Source organism: Sapajus apella, unplaced genomic scaffold (assembly GCF_009761245.1).
Source record: "Sapajus apella isolate SASKATOON/1434 unplaced genomic scaffold, GSC_monkey_1.0 scaffold19, whole genome shotgun sequence".
Taxonomy (NCBI): Eukaryota; Metazoa; Chordata; class Mammalia; order Primates; family Cebidae; genus Sapajus; species Sapajus apella.
Genome location: NW_022436959.1, coordinates 23,643,025 through 23,662,183, shown reverse-complemented (window position 1 = coordinate 23,662,183; position 19,159 = coordinate 23,643,025). Strand labels below are relative to the sequence as shown.

Here is a 19,159-nt window from a genome sequence, read left to right as displayed (position 1 = left end):
GTACTCTGTAAATGTACTTGCAACTCCTTTCTGATCATCTCTTTATTCTTTCTTGACAATTCTAAGATTTTTTTTTTTCTTTTTGGTCTTAAAGTTTTACTACTAGGTATCCATGAATGAATTCTTTTGTATTCATCATCTTGAATATTTTGCATACTGTATCTGTGACATTATCTTTTGTTAACATCTGGAAAAGTATTAATGATTATTTCTTCAAATATTCTACTCTCCTTCCTCCTCCGTTGTCTCTGCTATCTCCTCCAGGATGATGATGATGATGATGATGATGATGATGTTAGTCCTTCTGGTTCTTAACTGCCCTTTTGTTATGTCCCAACACATTGCAACTCTTGATTTTCTTTTCAGCTGTCTAATTTGCAGCTGATCTTATTTTAAGAATTTTTTCAGTTATTAAATGGCTGCTATAAAAATTGCATTTTCTTTTCTAAAAGTTTGAAATCATTCTACTTCAAATCTACCTTTTTTTTAATCTATTGCCATTTTGTTGTTCATTTTTGTGACTCCATCTTATACTTTAAAATCTTTATTAATTAATACATTGTAGAGATAGGGTCTTGCTTTGTTGCCCAGGTTGGTCTCAAAATACTGGGCTCAAGGGATCCTCCTACCTCAGCCTCCTGAGTGGTTCGCACTTCAGGCATGTGCCACTATGCTCAGCTTCTATGTAGACATTATTTTTTCTATTATGTGTTAATTTCAGCATATGAAAGCTTTAAGGGTATAATTACTATTTCCTTACTGTGTGTTTACTGATTTTTAAAATAAACTTTATTTTTTAGAGCAGTTTTAGGTTCACAGCAAATTGAGCAGAAGTACAGAGAATTCCTATACTCCCTCTGCCCTGTACAAATGCATAGCCTCCCTCATCATCAACATTATCTGGGGGATCCTCCAGAATGGTACCTTTGTTACAACTGATGAACCTACGTTCACACACGATTATCATCCAAAGTTCATAGTTTACATTAGGGTTCAAGCTCAGCATTGTAAATTCTATAGGTTTAGACAAATGTTTAATTACATATTATTAAATAGCATCATAGGGAGTATTCTGACTGCCCCCAAATCCTCTGTTTTGCCTACTTAATCCTCCCTCCTCACTAATTCCTGGCAACCACTGACCTTTTTGTAAGTTTTCTGATGTTCCAAAATGAGCTTCTTTTATTTATATATGTTTGTATGTTTGTTTAAATCCTCAGCAGAAATTCTCAAGGCAAATTAGAAATGCTTTCCTGAGGAAAGGACTTGCATTTACTTCTGTCAGGAACCAAAAGGATACTGCCAATTTGGGAACACTCTGGCTCTCTTCCAGGACAATGGCTTGCTGTGGGTGTCTCACTTTAGCTTTCCCTTTTAAAAAAAATTTATTATTTTTATTTCAATAGGTTTTTGGAGTACAGTTGGTGTTTGGTTACATGAATAAGTTCTTCAGTGGTTATTTCTGAGATTTTGGTGTACCCATCACCCAAGCAGTGTACACTGTACCCAACGTGTACTCTTTTATCCCATGCCACCCTGCAGCCTTTCTCCCTAAGTCCCCAAAGTCCAACATATCATTCTTTCACCTTTGCATTCTCCTAGCTTAGCTCTCACATGAGCAAAACATGCAATGTTTGGTTTTCCAGCCCTGAGTTACTTCACTTAGAATAATAGTCTCCAATTCCATCCACGTTGCTGTGAATGATGTTAATTCATTTCTTTTTATGGATGACTAGTATTCCATGGTGTGTGTGTATATGCATGTATCACATTTTCTTTATCCACTCAATTGATGAGCATTTGGACTGGTTCCATATTTTGCAAATGCAAATTGTGCCGCTATAAATGTGTATGTGCAAGTATCTTTTTCATATAGTGACTTATTTTCCTTTGGGTATTACCTAGTAGTAGGATAGCTGAATCACCTGGTAGATCTTTTATTACTTTAAGGATTCTCCACACTGTTTTCCATAGTGGTTGTACTAGTTGACATTCCCACTAACAATGTAAAAGTGTTCCTTTATCATCACATCCGCATCATCTATTTAAAAAAAATTTTTTATTACAGCCATTCTTGCAGGAGTGATGTGATATCACATTGTGGTTTTGATTTTTATTTCCTTGATAATTAGTGATGATGAATATTTTTCCATATGCTTGTTGGCGATTTGTATATCTTCTTTTGAGAATTGTCTTTTTGCGTCCAATGTCTTCAGGGGATTTTTTTTTTTTTTCTGATTTGTTTGAGTTCTTTGTAGATTCTGGATATTAGTCCTTTTTTGATACATAGATTGCGAAGATTGTCTCCCATTCTGCGGGCTTTCTGTCAACTCTGCTGATAATTTCTTTTGCTGTGCAGAAGCTTTTTAGCTTAATTAAGTCCCAGATATTTATCTTTGTGTTCCATTTGCTTTTGGATTCTTCATAATAAAGTTTTTGCCTAAGCCAACGTCTGAAAGGGTTTTTCTGATATTATCTTCTAGAATCTTCATGGTTTCAGGTCTTAGAGTTAAGTCTTTTATTCATTTTGAGTGGATTTTTGTATAAGGTTAGAGTTGAGAACCCAGTTTCATTCTTCTATATGTGGCTTGCCGATTATCCCAGCACCATTTGTTGAACAGGGTGTCCTTTTCCCACTCTATGTTTTTGTTTGTTTTGTGGAAGATCAGTTGGCTATAAGTATCTGGCTTTAATTCTGCATTATCTATTCTGTTCCATTGGTCTATATACTGATTTTTATACCAATATTAAGCTGTTTTGGTGACCATGACCTTATAATATAATTTGACATTGGGTAATGTGATGTCTCCAGATTTGTTCTTTTTGCTTCATCTTGCTTTGGCTACGTGGGCTATTTTATGATTCCATATACATTTTAGGATTTTTTAAAGAATGATGGTGGTATTTTGATGGAAATTTTATTAAATTTGTAGACTGCTTTTGGCAGCATGATCATTTTCTCAATATCGAATCTACCCTTCCATGATCATGAAATGTGTTTCCATTTGTTTGTGTTGTCTATGACTTCTTTCAGCAGTGTTTTATAGTTTTTCTTGTAAGGTTTTTCACATCCTTGATTATATTCCTAAGTATTCTGTTTTATTTTATTTTTTGCAGCTATTGAGAAAGGGGTTAAGTTTTAATTTGATTCTCAGTTTGGTCACTATTGGTGTACAGCAGAGCTACTGATTTGTGAACATTAATTTTATATCCTGAAACTCTGCTGAATTTATTTACCAGTTCTAGCAGCTTTTTGGAGGAGTCTTCAGGGTTTTCTAGGTCTATGATCATATCATCAGCAAACAGCAACTATTTGACTTTCTGTTTACTGATTTGGATGCTCTTTATTTCTTTCTCTTTTTAATCCTCTGTTTAGGACCTCCAGTACTGTGTTGAATAGAAGTTGTGAAAGTGAGCATCCTTGCCTTCTCCAATTATCAGGGTAAATTCTGTGAACTTTTCCCCATTCAGTATGTTGGCTCTGGGTTTGTCTTACATGGATTTTATTACCTTAAGATATATCCCTTCTATACCGATTTTGCTGAGGGTTTTAACATAGATGGATGCTGGATTTTGTCAAATGTTTTTTCAGCATCTATTGAGATGATCATGTGATTATTGTTTTTAATTCTGTTTATGCAGTGTATCACATTTATTGACTTGCAGATGTTAAACCATCCCTCGTATGAAACCCACTTGATCATGGTGGGTTATCTTTTTGATATGCTATTGAATTCAGTTCACTAACACTTTGTTGAGGATTTTTGCATCTATGTGCATCAGGGATATTGGTCTGTAGTTTTCTATTTTTATTATGTCTTTCTCTGGCTTTGGTATTAGGGTGCTACTGGCTTTATAGAACTAATGAGGGAGGATTGCCTCTTTTTCTATCTTTGGGAATTGTGTCAATAGAATTGGCACAATGCTTCTTTAGAGGACTGATACAATTCAGCTGTGAATCCGTCTGATCCTGGACTTTTTTGCTGGCAATTGTTTCACTACCATTTCAATCTCACTGGTTCTTATTGGTCTGTTCAGAGATTCTATATCTTCCTGGTTTAATCAAGGATGGTTGTATATTTTCCCAAATTTACCCATCTCCTCTAGGTTTTCTATTTATGTGCATAAAGATGTTTGTAGTAGACTTGAATCATCTTTTGTATTTCCATAATATCAGCTGTAATATCTCCCATTTTGTTTATAATTGAGCTTATTTGAATCTTCTTTTGTTGATCTCACTAATGGTCTATCAAATTTATCTTGTCAAAGAATCATCTTTTTGTTTCATTTATCTTTTGTTTTGTTTTTTGTTTGTTTCAATTTGATTTAGTTCTGCTCTGATCTTCATTATTTCTTTACTGCCGCTTCATTTGGGTTTCGATTGTTCTTGTTTTTCCAGTTCCATGAGGTGTGACCTTAGATTGTCAACTGATGTTTTTCCAACTTTTTGATGTAGGAATTTAATGCAATAAGCTTTCTTCTTAGCACCACTTTCGCTATATCCCAATGGTTTTGATAGGTTGTATCGTTATTGTTCAAATAATTTTTTAAATTCCATCTTGATTTCATTGTTGACCCAGTGATCATTCAGGAGCAGGTTATTTAATATCCATGTATTTCCATGGTTTTTAGGGTTCGTTTTGGAGTTCATTTCCAATTTGATTCCATTGTGGGCTCAGAGAGTATTTGACATAGTTTCAGTTTTCTTAAATTTACTGATACTTCTTTTGTGGCCTATCATATGGTCTATCTTGGAGAATGTTCCATGTGCTGATGAAAAGAATGTATATTCTGCAATTGGGTAAAATGTTCTGTAAATATCTGTTGAGTCCACTTGTTGTAAGGTATAGTTTAAGTCCATTCTTTGTTGACGCTCTGTCTTGATGACCTGTCTGGTGCTGTCAGTGGAGTATCAAAGCCTCCCACTATTATTCTGTTGCTGTGTATCTCATATCTTAGTTCTAATAGTAATTGTTTTATAAATTTGGGAGCTCCGGTGTTAGGTGCATATATATATTAGAATTGTGATATTTTCTTGTTGGACTTGTCCTTTTATCATTATATGATGTTTCTCCTTGTCTTTTTTAACTGCTGTTGCTTTAAAGTTTGTTATATCCAATAAAATAATAGCACTCCTACTCACTTTAGGTGTCCATTTGCATGGAATATCTTTTTCCACCCATTTACCTTAAGTTTACGTGGCTTTTTTTGTCTTAGGCAAGTCTCCTGAAGACCGCAGAAACTTGGTGGGTAAATTCTTATTCATTCTGCCATTCTGTATCTTTTAAGTGTAGTGTTTAGGCCATTGACACTCAGTGTTGAGATGTTAGGTACTATTCTATTCATCATGCTATTTGTTGCCTGAATAACTTGTGTTATTACTATATAGGTCCTGTGAGATTTATCCTTTAAGGAGGTTCTACTTTGGTGTATTTCAAGAATTTGTTTCAATATTTAGGGGTCCTGTTACCAGTTCTTGTAGTGCTGGCTTGGTAGTGGCAAATTCTCTCAGCATTTGTCTGGAAACGGCTGTATCTTTTCTGCAGCTGACTCACGGCTGACTCTCCATGTTGCAGTGCTTGTATGGACTCATCTCCAGCAGCCTTGCCTTTCATATCAACTCATAGCGCTAGATCTATATTGAGTGTCAGCCCAGGATTTTGTATTGTTGAGGTATTTGGGGAGATTTTCTTACTAATTTCAAGCCTAGAAATTCATTAAATGTGTGGTTTTTTAAATCAAGACTATTGTAAATTTTGTTTAAGATCCTATTCAGAGAATTTATTCAAAATCTACTAAATCTTTTTTTCAGTAGCGTCTAATATGCTCTTTAACTCATCTGTTGCATTTCAATAATTTGACGTTTTATAAATGGATCTTTTAAAAAATGTGCTTGTATATTTTTGATAATCATTTGCCTTTCATAACACTACCAGTCCCTCCTTTTCTTTACGCATAAAAATGTTTATGCTCTTTTTTTTTGTATTTGATAATTCAAACGGTCCACATGATTTGAATGTTTGGATGTACAGCTTGAAGAAGTATGCTAACTCTCATGTGGCTTGGGGCCTTATGCTTTGTTGAATTGTAATCCCCAGTGTTGGAGGTGGGGCCTGGTGGAATGAATGTGAGTGGATCACGGGGGTGGAGTTCTTATGAATGGTTCAGCATCAACCCCCTTTGTTAGTGAATAGGGCATTCTCTAGAGATCTGGCTGTTTAAAAGTGTGTGGTATCTCTCCTGTCTCTCTTCCTCCTGCTCCTGCCATGTAAGGCAGGCCTGCTTCCCCTTTGTCTTCCTCCACGATTATGAGTTTCCTGAGGGCTCTCCAGAAGCTGATGCCACCATGCTTCCTGTACAGCCTACAGAAATGTGAGCCAATTCAGCCTCTTTTCTTTCTAAATTACCCAGTCTCCAGAATCTTTTTATAGCAATGTGAGAATGAACTAATACACTTCGGTACCTTATGAGGTCAAACATATATTTTAAAATTCTGAATGAAGAGATCCCCCCCACAAAAGGCTTTGTGTGAACAACATGGCTGTTTATTCAGCCGGGTGCAGCCGGGCTGAGTCTGGAAAGAGAGTCAGCGGAGGGCAGTGGGATAGGAGCTGGTTTGATAGGTTTGGGGTAGGCAGTGGAAAGTTATAGAAGTAACAGTTTAAGGTGGTTTTTTGCAAGCTGGGAGGGGGTGGTAGGGTCTGGAGTCACGAGGTTGACCAAGTTCAGTTACGAAGTCCAATAGCCTTATCAGTTGAGGCTGGAATGAGAAACAATAGAATAATATCTCAAGTTAGGTAGGTGCTGCAGGGGTTGACCATTCTTCCTCTTTTCATGCTCTTCCAGTTACTTCAGATTTTCTAATGCTGCGAGGCCCTCCAGAGGTGTACAAGCAGGTCATGGGGATCATCATGGTGTCCATGGCACCGTCAGCCTAGAAGACCTTATGTTCCTGACTCTTTATAGTAGTAATATCAAGGAAAAAGAAAGAGTAGAGGGCAGTAGAGTATTAGGAAGGCCAGCACAAAGCAGTGTAGAGCAATGTGTCTCAGGGCTTCTTTGAGCAGCATTGGGGGTGGGACGGAAACCTAAAAATAGGAAATAATTTAGAGTACTGGGAGATCTCGGGGCAAGGGGTGATATTGTGGGGTTGTTAGAAGGAGCATTTGTTGTATTGAGTGATTGGCTATCGCTTGTATAAGATTTTGTAGGTATCAGAGGACTAAGGATTCGAAGAAGCCATGACACCCAATTAGAGAGTGTCCAGCCAGTCCAGCCAGGTCCAGAATAACCATTTGCCTGATTAGCGAGCTTTTGGGCTCTGTCTTTTAATTTATTGATGGCGTCATATACGAGGCCAGACTGGTTTTCATTCTTCATTTAGGAATAGGCAAAGACCTCCTTTTTCAGCAGTCAGTAAATCAAGACCTCTGCAGTTTTGGAGGACCACTGCAGCTAGGGAATTTACTAGAGCTTGAAGAAGGGACAGTGATTGAGTTAATTCTGCACTGCTAGCAGAGAAATCATTAGGGAGGCTACAGAAGGTGACAATTGAAGTGATAAGGCCTGCTAGGCGTGAGCTGAGTGCAGTAGTAATTCCTAACCCTACAAGTAAGAGGATCAGTGGTATGACCCGTTTATGTTGTATTGGGACCTCAAGGGGAACAGGGAGGCTTTCATTTCCACTGGCAAACTGAATTTTAGGAGTAAGGAAAATGAGGGTACAAGTCTGTGTCCAGTTGATAGGAAGGCAGATGTAAGAAGAAGAACCACAGAGGAAACAAAAGTTCTTGGCTTAGACAGAACTGGAAGTGTAAACTGAAAAGGTGAGAAAAAGTTCTGAGGGGCTGGGGCTTTGGACCCAAATGCCACGGGAACCAGCAAGGGCTGCAGTTTGGTAGGGTAACTCTGTGGAGGGAGAGCTTTTGTTTTCATGGTTTCTGAGGAAGCGTGTGGTATCTGTAAGTAACCACTCACTTTCATTAACAAGATTGAGCGTGGGCAGACAGCAAGAGGGGTCTGGAGCAGAGTCTGAGGAGCAAGGGGAGGGCAGCCAAGGATGGAGTGAGAGACAGGGTGAATGCTTACCTAGGCAAAACTTGAAGTTTATTTGCCAATCTTGTGTAGGGGAAAATTCACGGGCCTGATGTGAAGGAAAAAGTGTGTGTGTTGGGGGCGGGGTGGGTCTGAAAAACCCCTAAGTAGTAGGAGAGCGGCAGATAGAACATTGAGATGTGATTGTTTTGAGGATGAACTTCCACGATGGAAAAGAAATAAGTGAGAAAACCTCTTTCTGCCCATATGGCAGCATGGTGGCATAGGATGTAGAGGTGTAGATTTAGTACAGATATTAACATTGTAGTCCTTTGGCAAGAATAAGAGCACAGGTTAAGGCGATCCATTCAGCTTGCTGAGAAGTGTGGAACAGGGGAGCATGGCAGCCTTGATAATAAATGAGTGGGCTACAACAGCATGGCCAGCTTTGGCCGGTGGCAGCCGACTGGGCTTGGGGGAACTGCCATTAATAAACCATGTGTGGTCTGGGTCTGGAATAGGAAAAAGAGAAATATGGGGAAACGGGGAGGGTGCTTTATGGATTAGGAGCTAAATCATGGATTTATCAGGGATTGCGCTGGGTATTAAGTGAGAGGCTGGGTTGAAGTCAGGTACAAGAGCAATGGTTACTGTGGGGGTTTTGATACAGAGTCCATAAAGCTGGAGAAAGCAAAGGGCTGAAAGGAAGCGTGTGAGAGGTAAGGTGCAGAGGAAAGTAACCTTTGGAGGCTGTGAGAGCTGGAGAGGGTAAGTGGGGCATAGCCTGTGAGTTTGGAGGGATTCTAAGAGTATCAGGATGGCAGCTGCTGCCACGCGTAGGCATGAGGGCCAGCCCGGGACTGTGAGGTTGTTTGCTAAAAAGGCTGCAGGCCGTGGGCCTGGCTCCTGTGTAAGAATTCCGACGGCACTGCCTTTTATTTCTGCTGCATAGAGAGAGAAGGTTGAGAGGAGTTGGAAGCACTCAAATAGAAGTCTCTAAGGCCTTTTTTAGAGAATGGAAGGAAGAATGGGAGGATTTTTGGTCTATGGGGTCAGCTAAGTTTCCTTTTGTAAGTTCATAAAGTGGCTTACTCACGGGGACAAAACCTGGTATCCAGAAGTGAAAGTATCCTGCAAGTCTCAGGAAGGAGAGACGCTGTTGTTTAGTGGATGGGGTTGGGCTTCGGGAAATTAGCTGGATACGGGTGTCAGAGAGTGTGTGTATGCTGGCGAAGGATTATAACAGTGGGGAAGGAATTTGGGTGTTAGAAACAAGCGTTTCTGAGGTCAAGAACAAGATAGTGAGTTGTGGAAGGGGGTATGGAAGATAGGAGGGTGCTGGGGTTTGGTACAAGCAGGTGGGTGGGAGGTACAGTCTGATTGATGAGGCAGGGATCTTAGACTAGTCTGTAGAATTTGTCAGGTTTGGGGACAGCTAGGATAGGGAATTGTAAGGAGAGTTTGTAGGAATTTAAAAGCCATGTTGCAGTAAGTGAGTATAACAGGCTTTAGGCCTTTTACTGCTTGTGCTGGGATGGGGTACCGGTGCCGGGCAGGATAGGTGGTTAGGTTTTAAGGGGATGATGAAGAGTGAGTGATTTGTAGCAAGGGATGGGAGGCGGTGTCCCACACCCTAGGGTTAAGTTAGGGGGACATAAGGGGAGCTATTGAAGAAGGTATAGATTTGCGGAGAAGGGTGACAATGAAGTGTGGCTGCAGCCCAGGAACAGTTAAGGGGGCAGAAAATTTAGTTAGGATATCCCGGCCTAACAGGGGAACTGGACACGTGGGGATGATTAGGAAAGATTGTGGAAAGGAGTGCTGGCCTGACTGACACCAGACTTGGGGAGTTCCGAGAGGCCTGGGAACCTGGCCATCAATTCTCACAAGTTATGGAGGCCAAGGAGATAGGTCCTTGAAAAGAAGGCAGCTTGGAGTGAGTGGCCCCTGTATTGATTATGAAGGGAGGGACTTACCCTCCACCGTAAGAGTTACCCAAAGCTTGGTGTCTGTGATGGTCCAGGGGGCTGCGGAGGTGTTCGGGCAGCATCAGTCTTCAGCGGCCAAGCTGAAGCAACGTGAGTCGGACAGTCCAACTTTCAGTCGGGTCCCTACACAGATGGGGCAAGGCTTAGGAGGAATCCGTGGCTGCAGGCATTCCTTGGCCCAGTGGCCAGGTTTCCGACACTTGAAGCAAGGTCCAGGAGGGGTGGCTGGACGCTGCAGTCTGGGTACTTCGAAGTCTTTTTGAGCCAGTGGAGTGGCTAAGATTTGTCTTATGGCAGAGGCAAGCATCTGTAGTTCTGAGATGCACTGCTGCTGGGAAGCTTCTTCCCCATTATTAAACACCTTGAAGGCGAGGTTGATTCATTCCCGTTGTGGGTTTTGAGGGCCGCTTTTTAATGTTAGGGGCTGATTGGGTGATAAATGTTCTTCAGGGGTGAGAGGAGAAGGATGACATTTAAGTCACTCCAGGTGAGACTATAGGACTGGGTTAAATATTTGACGATCTGATGAAAAGGAGCATAACTGTTGACTGATTTGGGAAAGGTCAGATAAAGAGAAAGGAACGTGCGCCCTAACTGCTGCCTTCGGCTCCGGCCACCTCTCGAAGGGTGAACTATTAGGTAGGGGCAGAGGAGTCAGCCGCAGACTTAACTGTTAACTGGACTGGGTGTGAGGTGGGGAGGTGGCAGCAGGGGAATAAGGAGGGGGTCGGAGGCAGAGGAAGAGGAGGGAGGCTCAGTGTGTGTGGGGGAGGGTGGTTTAGGGCCTGGATTAGGGTCTGGTTCGGACAGGCAGGAAGGAGAAAGGGCGGATGGTCAAGGAAGACTCTGTTGCTGGCAGATGCAGGAGGGGCAGACAGAAGGGACAGAAGACAAATTTGGGATGGGTTGTCTTGAGAGCAGACATTAGGGAGAGATTGCAGTGTCAAAAAAAATGCCTGGACGTCGGGCAACTCAGACCATTTGCCCATTCGTTTACAAAAATTGTTTAGGTCTCACAGAACAGAAAAATTAAAGGTGCTGTTTTCTGGCCATTTGGAACCATTGTTTAATTTGTATGGAGGCCAGGCCATGTCACAGAAAAAAACAAATGAGATGTTTAGGTTTCAGATCAGGTGACAGTTGAAGAGGTTTTAGGTTTTTTAGGACGCAGGCTAGAGGCGAAGACTGAGGAATAGAGGGCAGAATATTGCCCATAGCAAAAGAGATAATTTTTAAGAAAAGGAGTAAAGACAAGGAGAAGGAGCGAGCAGCTGCCAGGGTTTTCGGTAGGCGTCCCTGACTGAGTCCTGGGCTGTAACGTAGGTGAGTGGTCAAGGCAGGCGTCCCTGCAGTAGAACGGACACCGAGGGAAGACGGTCTTCCTGACTCCGTGACTAACAATGGAATTTTTTAAAGAGACGGAGAGACTTGTCTCCTCTTCTGATAGAGAAAAGAGGAGATACTGCTTACCCAATCTGAAGGTGCTGGGAGTTGTTCAGCATGCTCAGCTCAAGCTGCTGAGCTGGTCTGATGGGTTGAGGTCTTCTTGGGGTTTAGGGGAGCCCTTAGCTTTTTTGCGAGGCCATTTCCCCTGGTTTTTGGCTCACTACTTTTTTAAGAATGAGAGAGGAGACCATCGCGCAGTGAGCTTGTGAAATAAATACCAGACCCCAAAAGTGTTGCAGAAATGTGATTTATTTAGGCAGAGAGAGAAAAAGGAGAAGGAGAGAGAAAGAAACAGCTAGCTTTTACACTGAATGAGAGAAAGAAAAGCCGCTCTCACACTGAGTGAGAAGGATTTTTAGAGGGAGAAAACCAGAGAAGGAAAACTCCCCTTACAGAGTGAGAGAAACCAGAAAGATGGAATCCAGGAAAGGGAAGAGCTTCCACAGAGGATGGAAGGGGACCCCGGAGGGGAAAGAGAGCTCCCACTATGTGGGAAGGAGATCCGGAGGGCTGGAAATCCGGCCTGGGTGAAGGAGCTGGGGAATGTATCCTGGGAGAAATTCTCACCTCCCCAAAAGTTCCTCTGGCCAATGAAAGGAGTTCCATTAAACTTCCACTGGGGTGATTCACTCTTAGTTTTTTTCCGTGCCTGTGAAATTTAAACATAAACCGTTAAATATACGAGATGGAGAGAGATGGGAGGGGGCATGGCACTGGGAAGTTCTTGCCCTTAAAACTACGCCCCCTTGTGGACCCTGGAAAGAGAACACATTCCCCTCATTTCCCCCTTTGAACAGGTAAGCCCAATTTCTGTTGGAATACAGGTGTTGATAGCTTTTTAACTACTTTTTGCTGAAACGGGGCATAGAAGGGGCCCTGCAGTTGAGGTTTTTTTTAGAGGGTAGCCTTTTAGGGGTGCAGGTTGATTTAGAGATTTATGATAGAGCTTACAAGCCAAGGACATTTGGGGTTTTAGCAGCAGGATTATTTGTGACTTTATGGTTTTAGAAGAAATGAATGTGACAAGGCGGTTAAAGATGAAAAGCCCAGAGGCTAACAAATATAAAATGATTATAAACGAATCTAGCAGAGAATAGAGCCAGGACAGTTAGTCGTTAACCTTTACAATACTGTTTTTGGAAGATTTTTAGCCTTGTGTTTGTTTGTTTTGTGTTTGATTGTTTTTTGAGTTTTATTTTTAAAACAATAGTTAAGTGGTTTGGAAAATAGCAACATTTGTTTTTTTTTTCTTTTTCTTTCTTTTTATTTTTTTTTTTTTTTTTTTTAATATGAAACGGATAATTGGCATTTGTTGATTGTTTTTGTTGGGCCAACTTTTTTTTTTTTTTTTTTTTTACTACCTGTATGGGACAGAGTTGGGCATTCCGGTAGCCTGAGATGCCCTGGCCGTTTTGGACTAAGAGATCACGTGATCTATCCCTTCATCACATTTGAGTGTATCACTCAGTTATGGTCACATAGCATGAGCCCAGCAATCAGATTCTATTTCTGAGAAAATAGAAATTTGGATGCAGAGAAATTCTGAAAAGTGCTGAGAAGGGAATTGTAATTATTCAAAAATAAACTATCCTGTTTTTAAATTAAATTAACATCAATTCATTCACCATCATTTTCAAAAAAAAGAGATATTAATCTTTGTTAAAAGAAAATCCTTAGTGAAATTAAATTTAACATGGTTTTAGCTGAGCAAAGAATGAGTCACAGATCTGGTCTTCCCAGCCACAGAAGTCTCAAAAAGACTCCAGAACAGCCAGGTAGTTGAAGAAGATTTACAGACAGAAAAAGGCATGTGATATATAGAAAACGGAAGTGAAGACAGAAACAGCCTGAGGGGTTACAGCTCAGCATTTGCCTTATTTGAACATGGTTTTAATAGTTGGCCCCCTTTGACTGGCCAAAGCTCGGTGATTGGCTAAAGGGTAGGTTACAGTCTGTTTACAGTTCCATTTAGGTTATAGTTCACTATGTCCAGAGAAACATAAAATACGTAAGGAGGCAACTTAGGCTAAACGTGATTTAACATCATGTAGGTCATGACAAGAACTTGCATCTAATCCCAGCTATACCATACACTGGACTTTTGACAAGTTATTTCACCCCTTACCTCTGGTTTACTCATAGGCTGAAGGGATGATAAATAGCATTCTAACCACTGAATGGTGAGAACTAATTGCTTAAAACATAAAATGCTTGAAACAAGAACCAACATAGTAAACATTCAATAAATGTAAGGTATTTTGTTATTATTGTTATATGTGTCTGGTGACTAGCAGAAAGTGTGGTCCATAATTCATGGCCTCTAAGTTACTTTCTCTTCCCCTCTCAGAGCTAATTACCATTGTTGGTAAATGTTTATTAATCTATACATATATGCTTTTTAAATATCAATGTTTGATTTCCTATATCTTCATTTATCTACTGTTTTTATTTAAAACCTTCCTATGAAAACCAGATATAGCAGATTAACCAGACTAAAGAAAACATTTGACCATATGAATTTCATATGGATTCTACACATTCAACATTCTGCTCATGTAATTGCTAACATTTGTCTACATTAATTTAAACAATAATTTTTAAGATATTATAACTCTATGTAACAGGCTCATGCAAGTTAAATGACTATAATTCTTCTTAGATTATAAACTTGAATATTTCTTTGAGAATTTTATGTGGCTTTTTTCACATTGGCAAACTGATTGGAACTTTTCTTCTTAATATACACCAGAGAGCCATGGGACGAATATGGACAAAGTGGAAACAATGCATTTAGTAGTAATTTAAACCAGTTAAGCATGTATTTTCTAACTGCGGTACAGTTTTCTGCAATTAGGTTATGCTAAAGTTCATATTAACAACTTCGTGGATCTATGTAGCTAAGATTTAAATTTTTTAATGTTCATAAAAATGGAGGCTGAGATGGAAACTCATCCATCCTAGATGATTTTCCTGTTGATAGGTTTTACTATACCTCCTAGCTATATATTTACATTTTATTTCACTGCTCTTACATATATTTTAATACATATGTATTTTCAACACCATAAAATTACTTACCATTCCTTTTGTTTTAAATAAACTCCAGCTGAATTACAGGAAAGCAGAGAAAGACCGATTGTTGTATCTTTCTTTATACTAGATAGAGTGTATACCTCAGCCACATTCTCCATCAGTCATGCCAGATTTGGACTCAGAATTTCACAGTAACAAGCTATAAAAGGAAAATTAAGATCACCACAGAAATAATATCATACAAAATTATGCAACTGCTATTATTTTTAATTCTTCAAAAAGTAAAATAGGTAAACAAAAAAATGAATAGAGTTTTCTGGGTTTGTTTTGGAGAAATCTAAAAGAATAATACCTAGCCTATGTTAAATATCTACTGTAAAACTTTGGTGGATCTTTATTCACTTACAGATAATAGGCCATCAAACCCTAACTTACTTTTGAATTGTTGAATCTAACTTATTTTTGAATTGTGGTTGATACAAGAAACAAGAAAATAGAGACTGAAACTTACATTTATATTGTTCAGATAATTTGAATAAGGTTGTTTTTCTTTTCCTAGAACAAAGACAGGATTTCTACTAATCAAAACGTATTATCTACTCAGAGTTGAAAGGTATGATTTTAGAATAGGAATTCAAAAGCATAACTTGGAGAATTCTATGACTCAGCTCTAAGACACCGTTGCACAGAAGCCATGGAGTGTCATTTTAAATGTGCAAGTGATGTGACAACCCTCCCACTCTTCTAAGAATAAAGCCATGGCTGGACCCTGTTATCTCACAACCCCAAGGTACAATATGATAATGATCTCACTTACCATCAGTGCTGAAAAAGGAAAAACAAAAGGGAAAAGCTGCAAGCATTTTAACTAGAAAGAAGTCTAATTAAAATATTAATTTACTGATTAATATAACATTAGCTGACCTATTTTCTCTAGCTTGTTAAACAACAAAGACTTGTGAAGCTAAATAACTAACTGCTTAAGAGATAAATGTTTTTAAGAATTCCCAAGGAGATGTTTAGCTCCTTTTTAAACATCATTAAAGATATGCCTTGCATCTATCAGGCAATTTTATGCTTTCTGTACTGAAACATCCTGTTTACATTTATTAATGCATTCTAAAGAATTGGGATTTGCTTATGGGATCCCCTTTTTCCTAAACTATGACCAATAGATGTCAGGGTTTTTTATGCTTAGTGACTCATTGCAGAATTTATGAAAATTCAGACTCTTTCAAGAGAGTGAATCGGTTCACACTTGGAAATTTATTTTCTTAAACCCTTCATAATTTGAGATAATATTGATTTTAAAAATCAAAAACCAGCAAGCTGCTGTCAGCATCCTCACAGCCCCATGACCTCAGAAGTTCAAGCTGGCCTTCAAAGATTTATATTGAAAGCAAATTCAGGGCTGGCTTTTGGGTTAAGAAAGTTGAGTTTCTACTACAATTCTGTTACTAATACCATACATCGCTAAACCATATTTTCTTTAAAAAGTAAAAGTTTTTGAACGAAATTTCTGTCTTTCTTGAGACGTAAACTGCTAGCACTGTGGCCAGCCATGACAAAGTAAAACTCATTTTAGTCTGGTGCATTCTGCTACATGGGCTGAAGAAAGCTGAATGGTTTTCTTAGGAGAATCCAGTGGAGATCCACTGAAGTAATGTAAATAGTTAAGTGGCTATAGTTAGTAAAGGAGAAATCCTAAAGGTTTTGGGAAGGAGCTGAAATAGGGTTACACAAATGATAGACTGTTGGGAGTAGTGAAAAGAAAAAAATTAAACAACCTTCTTAGCTCTTCAGAATAGTTTGTTGGTTACTCATTCTTAACCTAATTCAGAGGATGATGCTGCCTTTTTGCTTAACATTGGTATTGACCCTGTATTTTTTTAGCATAAGAATAACGTGATTTGTTAAAATCTAGTTTCTACTATTAGGGACTCTTCCAAAAATATCTTCAAGGGTTAATAGGAGCCTCAGGCTCTTCCTCTGTTAGTGACAGTATTAAACCATAAGACCTACAGAGTTGTCCGTTTTCTTCCTTTCTTTCTTAAATTTGGTCTTTCTAAATTTTAGTTCTACAATGTAAGTCTTGAAAATAATATTTTTGTTTTTCTCAGGTTCCAAAACAGTTCATTGGTTTCTATGAAACTATTCCTTTCAAAGTCTTTGTTCTTTTGGTTCAGCCTAAGGAGTATTCTTTGACACCCTCCGAGATGCAGTTTTGTGTCACGTGTTAAGCTGTTTGACTGGAACGTCCCCTCCTTATTCTTTCTCTGGCTGTCTTTCTCTCACACATACTCAGACAGATCTTTGAAAATTGGTTAGAATTGGTACCTATTATTAAGCACATCGTCCCCTAAACTATTGTCTTAAAAAACCAGTAACACAGAGTGGTACAGCGGTATGCTGGTAAGTTTTTAACAACCAGTTCTCTGGGAATAATAATAATAAAAAAGCCCTGAAATTTAATGTTAATGGTTTCCCTGGTGTCAGTACTGTCACCGGGGCTCATCTCAAGCCACTGAGGTAATCTCACTGAATGTGGATTTGGGACTCGTTTGCACATTTGGCTCTTGTGAACTGGTAGAAGTAGAATGACTGCTTTTTAACCTAGGGCTCTTCCGAAAGGGTCCATGTAGCTGGTAGCCTTAAAAAATATGTCACCATCTCCTTGCACCATTCTGAAGGACTTCTCTTCCCGGGACCGCGAGGGGCATGGTTTCAAAGGCAGGAGTTTTCTGGCTCCAGGCCTCCATCCAGGAACCAGAGGGCTTTCAAATGTAAAGTTCTTTGTTTCGGTTTCCCACGCTAGGTAGGGAAAGCCAAGTGGGACTCCTTTGTTCCAAAAATCCCGACAAAACCTCTGGGAGGAGGGGGCTCTGTAACTCAGGGCTGTGGACCAAGTAGCCAATCTGATATCGAAGATCAGTCATTCCAGAGGAAGTTTAAAAGAACTCCTCTCATTGGATGAGAACATGAATGGGGAGGGAATAATTGAAGGGTTAAAATTGAGCTGCTCCTTACCTGAACTGATCACCAGCTCTGGGATTCCCCTCCCACAACACCGTGGGAGCTGTCTCTCTCTCTGTGTCTGTCTTACAAGGCGCTCTCCCACAAAACTCTTTGGGTCCACAATATTTATTTGAATGGTAAGCTCACCACACCTCGGGGACCCCTTTCCCCATTCTTTGTAGTAAGAGAAGCCAAGAACCTCTTCCAAACTGGGAACTGGGACACTCCCCTGGTTACAATCCCTCCCCACAAACAAAGACCAGGCTTTCTTATTGCATAATAAAAGGGATAAATTTTCCCATTTAGTTTGCCTGAGCTATGATAGAAATCCATTGTGTATATAGTATTCTTCCGGGCTACATCATGTCACCCATGCGGAACTTGAGGCGAGAAGAACCAATGCAAATATGTTGATAGTCATGCTGACTTCAGTGCCATGAATCATAAAATATTTCTTAGCTTGAAGTTTCATGTCTTTATCAGCATACAGTTAAAGGCTAACTTACTTGTCTATCAATAAGATAAAATCACATTTCATACCCAACAAATATCCTGTATTGAAACTGATAGAAACACCTATCTTTACAGATATGCAAAACTAGCCTTTATATATTGGCAATATATAGGAATTTATTTTCATTGATCAGAAATATTGGAATAGCATCAAAGAATTTAGATTTTAAAAAATCACTGTTAGGAAATTTCAACTTCTAATACTATACAGTGAATTTTGTACTATGAAGCATTCATTGACTATTTATATATCAAATTATTCCATTGGACTTTTTACCTGCTGTTTTGCAATGTCATGATTTTGTTTTGTAAAATGTAACATCTGCCAATACTGATTCAGAGAATATTTTAGAATATTCAATTTTATGTCACAGTCTTAAGTCAAAATGAAAGTTTTAACAAAGTTTTCAGTACCCACTCTGTTAATATATATGGACATATTTCTACTAGGTTTTGTGTGCCTATATGTAATTTTGAGAGTCATATTTGTAATACTGATAATCACTTATAGATATTTACTAATTAAATTCTGGATTTTCTTGATTAGAATGTACACTTAAATGCAATAGAAAAAAAAGATTAAATCAATATCAGAAATGTAAACTTGTTTCTACTATACTCCTAGGCTTCATCTGAATGCAGACTCCTAGGGACCACCAAAAAAAAAAAAATACCATCTTCCTGTTTCCTTTTCGTCATCTTCTCTTTTTTCAGCTTTCCTTTCTCAGCAAATATTATGTATCATATATGTTGTATACCATAAGTATATGCAATTTTATCAATTAAAGAAATAACAAAACTATTAAGGGTCAAAAATTAAAATTACTGTTTAACAGATTTAAGGTTTGAGGTTTGGTTATCATTGTTTATCATGTCTTTCTCTAGAGTGAATGAATAAATATTTGTTACATTTTCAATTTTACAATTCTGAGGATGTCCCTAAAGACATTAATATAATGTAATGTGCAATACTAGGTTAAATTTTAATACCATTTTAAACATCAAGATCTCGATAAAACAGTTCAAAGCAGACATTTGATATGCAATAAAATTGTGCACATATTAAATTCTAAATGCCACTCGATTAAGACTAACAAAAATGACTGTTAATCAAGTAATGTGAGTTGATC

At 38.9% G+C, this 19,159-nt stretch overlaps 1 long non-coding RNA gene across 1 annotated transcript; it reads left to right on the top strand.

Annotated features, from left to right (window-relative positions):
• Positions 1-562: 562 nt before the first annotated feature.
• On the top strand, positions 563-11,473 carry LOC116557570. The gene is made up of 3 exons (XR_004271578.1): positions 563-572; positions 801-804; positions 11,265-11,473. It is a non-coding gene; the product is annotated as an uncharacterized LOC116557570 (long non-coding RNA).
• The last annotated feature ends 7,686 nt before the right edge of the window (positions 11,474-19,159 follow it).